The 5,428-nt window shown below is 47.1% G+C and overlaps 1 long non-coding RNA gene across 1 annotated transcript; it reads right to left on the bottom strand.

Moving 5' to 3' along the window:
* Positions 1–956: 956 nt before the first annotated feature.
* LOC139036276 (uncharacterized) lies at positions 957–5,362 on the bottom strand. Its single transcript, XR_011488978.1, has 2 exons — positions 3,842–5,362; positions 957–2,788 (listed from the first exon to the last, which is right to left on the bottom strand). It is a non-coding gene; the product is annotated as an uncharacterized lncRNA (long non-coding RNA).
* Positions 5,363–5,428: the final 66 nt, after the last annotated feature.

Here is a 5,428-nt window from a genome sequence, read left to right as displayed (position 1 = left end):
CAGATACTCATAGATACCAGAAGAGGACCTGGCCCACATTAAGCCGTATGTATTAGTCATGAGTCTAACCTACCTTATGGGGAGACTGAAATAACACAGTGACAACAAACGTGTGTGCAAGACTATTAAACGCTTGAGAATGCTTCATGGCAGAAGGGAGAAGCAAATATCGTCTATTAATTACATATATATATATATATACATATATATATATATATATACAGAGAATCTAGAAAAATGGTACTGATGAACCTATTTGAAGGGCAGGAATAAAGACACAGATGTAGAGAATGGACTTGTGGACAGAGCGGGAGTTGGGGGGCGGGGAAGAAGAGGGTGGGGGGAATTGAGAGGGTAGCAGGGAGACACACACATCACCATATGTGAAACAGATAGCTAACGGGAAGTGGCTGTGTAACACAGGGAGCTCAGCGTGGTACTCTGACAGCCTGGAGGGGTGGGATGGGGTGGGGGTTGGTGGGAGGTTCAACAGTGGGGGGACATATGTCTACTTATGGCTGATTCTTGTTGTGTGGCAGAAGCCAACACTACATTGTGAAACAATTATCCTCCAATTAAAAATAGGAAAAAAAAAAAAAAGAAAAACAAAGAGAATGTTTTTCAGCAAATTTGGGGTGATGACTCCAAATGCTTATTTCTTTCTGGATCTTTCTTCTCCAGATTTTATTTATTTATTTATTTTTAACTGAGCAGGGTCTTCGTGCAGGCTTTCTTTAGTTGCAGAGAGTAGGGGCTACTCTCTAGTTGGGGTAGTTTTGGTGGGAGGGCTCAGTCACCCCAAGGCATGTGGAATCTTCCTGGACAAGGGAGCAGATTCTTTACCACTGGACCACCAGGGAAATCCTGGACTTTCTTCTTAGTAGTTACGTATTTTGTCTCCCCCCTCCCATCAAGAAGTAATGGATGAGTTATAAACATCTTAGGACCAACCAATGTTTGTGCTTTTGTTTTTTTAATTTATTTTTTGACCACATCAAGCAGCCTGTGGGATCTTAGTGCTCTGACCAGGTATCCAACCTGAGTCCAGTCCCCTGCATTGGAAGCAAGGAGTCTTAACCACTGGACCACCAGGGAAGTCCCCAGGGCCAATTTTTAAACCATTCATTCGGAATTCTGTTCCAGAGCTCTACGAAGCTCTGCTCAGGTCTCTTTGTTCTCCTAATGCAATATTTAAAGTTTGTATCTGTCACAGTGAGATAAACTAGAAGTCTCTGTGTACAGGCTTCTATCTTGGGGACTTTTGAGATGTTGTAACATAGTCTGTGCCTCTGTTTTGAACATTCAAGGCTGAGAATCTCCAGTTACTTCTCAGAAAGAGCTGACTCCCCGGCTCCACCTTAAATTTGGCTTTGCCTTCAAGGTCTCACCCTATCACTCCAGCTTTCCGCCCATACCTTGGCACTGATAGAATTAATATCCTTTCTATTCATCCTGAGAGATTCCCTCACAGCTCTACCAAGGCAGATCAATTGCCTATATTACTTTTATTATTTAAATTCTAAATTCCTTCTTAGGAGAGCCTGCCTTCTGTCAAGAGCAATGGGCTTGTGGATATGCAAAACCTCCCAACATAATCCAGTGTTCCAGGGGATGAGGGCTTGTGTACCACAATCTGAGATTTGTTGTTGTTCAGTTGCTGCGCTGTGTCTGACTCTTTAGTACCCCATGGACTGTAGCACGCCAGGCTCCTCTGTCCTCCACTATCTGCTGAAATTTGCTCATATTCATGTCCACTGAGTCAGTGATGCTATCTAACCATCCCATCCTCTGTTGCCCCATTCTACTTTTTGCCTTAAATCTTTCCAAGCCTCAGGGTCTTTTCCAGTGAGTGGGCTGTTTGCATCAGGTGGCCAAATGATGGGAGCTTCAGCTTCAGCTTCAGCATCAGTCCTTCCAATGAATATTCAGGGTTGATTTCCTTTAGAATTGGCTGGTTTGATCTTGCAGTCCAGGGAATTCTCGAGTCTTCTCCAGCACCACAAATCAAAAGCACCAATTCTTCGACACTCAGCCTTCCTTACGGTCCAACTCTCACATCTGTACGTGACAATCTGAGAACTGCCACTCAAGAGCAGGGCTTGGCAGGACTCACTGGCTTGTTAAATAAAGTTTTATTGAAACAAAGCCTGTCCATTCATGTATGTGTTACCTATGGCTGCTTCCAAGCTACAAATGTGTAGCTGAGTAGTCTCAAGACTGTATGGCCCACAAAGACTAAAATATTTACTCTCTGGCCTCTGCCGAGAAAGTCTGCTCACCCCCAGGGAGGAAGGCAGACCCGCAGGTGGCAGATGGAAGCCTGAGGACTGGATGATTTTCAAAGAAAGGAGCTGAGACTTTCTGCTATGTCTTCACAATTTGCAGCTGAAGCCTGATGATGAGTTGTGTATGATAAAGGAGACCACTCAAATGATATTTTGCCTCCAAAGCAAATGTAATCCAGGGTGGAGTAACCGCAGGCTGTTAAGTCAGGACGTCTGGAAGGGATGAGAACTCTCTTCCGGCCCTGTGCAGCCCACATGTCTCTCTGCGTGCGTTCGTCCCCTCTGAAGCCATGAGCACACTCTCTGTGCACGGCCTTCCCGGAAACAGTGTTTGATCTGTCATGATGCCCTGGGAGGCGAGAATCTGGAAAGAGCCAGAATCCGGAAACAGCCCTTCACATTTCCACTGCAGACGGCTTCCTTCTTACAGAGCTTTCGAGGGTCAAGTCGTAAGCACCTGTGCCCCTGTCTGTGTTCTTCTTAATGACAGAGATGCGCAGGACCTGGAGCGAAATAAGACACAGTGTCTTAGGGTCGCTGAGCTCTGCGGAGGGTCCCAGATGCTTCCAATGTCAGAGGAGGGAGGCCTTCTCATGCATCAAAGTTGATGCCGTGTTAGATTTGGGAATATTGCCTCTGAGTCCTCATTTGATTTAATTAAACTAAGTCTGCTGGTGAATTGGTTCCCAAAGGCTAAATGAGTGGGTGGGCAGCATTGAAATCATCTGGATATTGCTTTTAAAAATACCCCATCCCCCACCCAAGCCCACCCCACAATAACAGTGATGCACAACAAGTGAATGCTGACGAGCAGAATCTGGTGTTTTTGTCCCAATGTTTCAATGGATTCAGGAGGTACCAGTTCTTTCTCTGTAGGCGCTGTACCCTAAATCCCCAAAGCTGCTGCTTAACGTGCTCCTGGAGGTGCTGCTTGGCGGTGACCGAGATGAGTGGTCAGGTTCTCATCAGGATTCAGGATTCTGACTTTCTCACCTCACAAGCCCTGCTTCTCTGTTTCCCATGAAGGGCTTGATTTTCTCCTGAAGAGCAGTGTTTTTCACACCGTAGGTTGCAATATACTCGTGGTTTATAAAGTCCTTTAAAGAGGGTGCAACCAGCTTTTTAAAAAAAAGAGGACTGGGAAAAAAACCAGAGTGCATCATAGGTGTTAAGGATAAGTGTTGTTCTGTGATAATTGCTTTAGTAGCTGTGTTGTATATCCAGTTGCCACATGTTTCTTTTTTTCTGCTATTTTACTTATTTAGGCTGCACTGGGTCTTCATTGCAGTGAGCAGGCACTCTCTAGTTTTGATATGAGGGCTTCTCTTGCCGTGGGAGCATGGATTCTAGACTGCAAGGGCTCAGTAGTTGCTTTATGGGCTTAGTTGCCCCGTGGCACGTGGAATCTCAGCTCCCAAACCTTGGATCGAACCCGCGTCTTCTGCATTGGAAGGTGGTGGATTCTTAATCACTGGGCCACCAGGGAGGTCCCTACCATGGGTCATGGCAAAAAAATGTTCGGAAATCTCCCTTGCACAGCCGTGACCCTAACTTACTTAGGGCAGCTCTGGTCTCCGCGAGTAGAGGTCTCATGGAAGAAGTCACCAGCGCGGGTAGACTGTCATATACAAGAACTTCTGGGAGGCTACCTGGAAACTAACAGAAAGCCAATATGTGGACAATTGCATAGCCTGGGGAGATAACTCCACCACAGGAAGTTTTACGGATGGCAGACGACTCAGCCCGCCACACCTGTCACCTGGCGACGGCTGGGTTTACCTAGAGCCCAGTCTGGCCAAATTTCAGTTTCCATTTCCTTGAAATGGGGATAACCACCCTATTGATTACTACTGTTGTAGGAAAGACCAAATGAGGGGGGGAAGACTCTTTCCTGTAAAGGATAAACCTCAAAGCTCAGACCCAGCCATGGCTTTTCACGATGTCTAATGGGTGTGCTTTTGTTGGCATTAAGGGGGGAGAGGAAGGCTCTTAGAAATCAAGTCTAGGCCCTTGGGAGTCAGTGAGGGTGTAAACGGGAGCACAGACCAGGGAACCGTACAACAAAGGGCCTGGCCTTCGGCCGGCTTCTTGGCAGGAAGCCATGGGGTCTGATCTCACACTGATCTTAGTCACAAGAAGAGGGTGGCCAGACAGCCCAGATAATGCAGGGGCCCGCTAGCAGAGTGCCTACAGAGTGCAGCCCTCAAGTGGCGGGGAATGTCTTTTGCCAGCTCCGGAGGGCTTAGGGTGGGAGCGGAGGTGGGCACAAGGATGGTAGCCTGTCCCTGCGGCCGCTAATTTCAGAACAGCCCTGCCACCCTCTCCTCAGTGGGAACAAAGAGGAAGGAGGGGAACTCGGAGGATGGGAGAAAAGAGCTTTCAAGAACATCACTAAAAGGTCTGGGGTGAACGCCTCTTGTGGACCAAAAGCCCCCGCCCTCTATTCCGAAGGGCCACTTATAACCAAGTCCCTTAAGTGGTAACTAGAGGTCCTAACTCTTTCCTCCCTTTTCATTTTTAAAACTCTCACAATTACGAGGGCTTTTCTGATGGCTCAGACAGTAAAGAATCCACCTGCAATGCGGGAAACCCTGATTTGATCCCTGGGTCAGGAAGATCCCTTGGAGAAGGGAATAGCTTAACCACTCCAGTATTCTTGCCTGGAGAATCCCATGAGCAGAGGAGCCTGGTGGGCTACGGGCCATGGTGTTGCAAACAGTGACTAAGTGACTAACACACCCAATTATTAAGGGATGAAATAAATGACTAAGAAAGCAAAAGTGGAATTTAAAAAAAACAGCAAAGGCCTGTTTAAAGTTTCATGGTGAGCCTCTTTTATCCTGCAGTTGATCTGGGCATATGTGATCTCTTTAGGCAAAATTAGAAGTCCCAATCAGGGGCCAGGTCCAAATATCCCCTCTGCAAATTGTCAAATGTGTGGAAAACCCAAACTCCTTAAGAACTGCCCAGGCCTTCCTTTCAGGTGTAGACTTTGAGGGCGGGTAAATCTAGCCCTGGTTCCAGGGCCACAGATTCCCTGACCTTCCCCTGTTACATAATTAAGTCCCCCACCCTACCCATCCCCCTCCGGAGCTATCTTGACCCCTTGACTTCGGTTTTCTCACTGGAAGCTGCACGGGAGA

The sequence above is a fragment of the Odocoileus virginianus genome, chromosome 8, assembly GCF_023699985.2.
Source record: "Odocoileus virginianus isolate 20LAN1187 ecotype Illinois chromosome 8, Ovbor_1.2, whole genome shotgun sequence".
Classification (NCBI taxonomy): Eukaryota; Metazoa; Chordata; class Mammalia; order Artiodactyla; family Cervidae; genus Odocoileus; species Odocoileus virginianus.
This window is presented reverse-complemented; position numbering and strand designations above follow the sequence as displayed.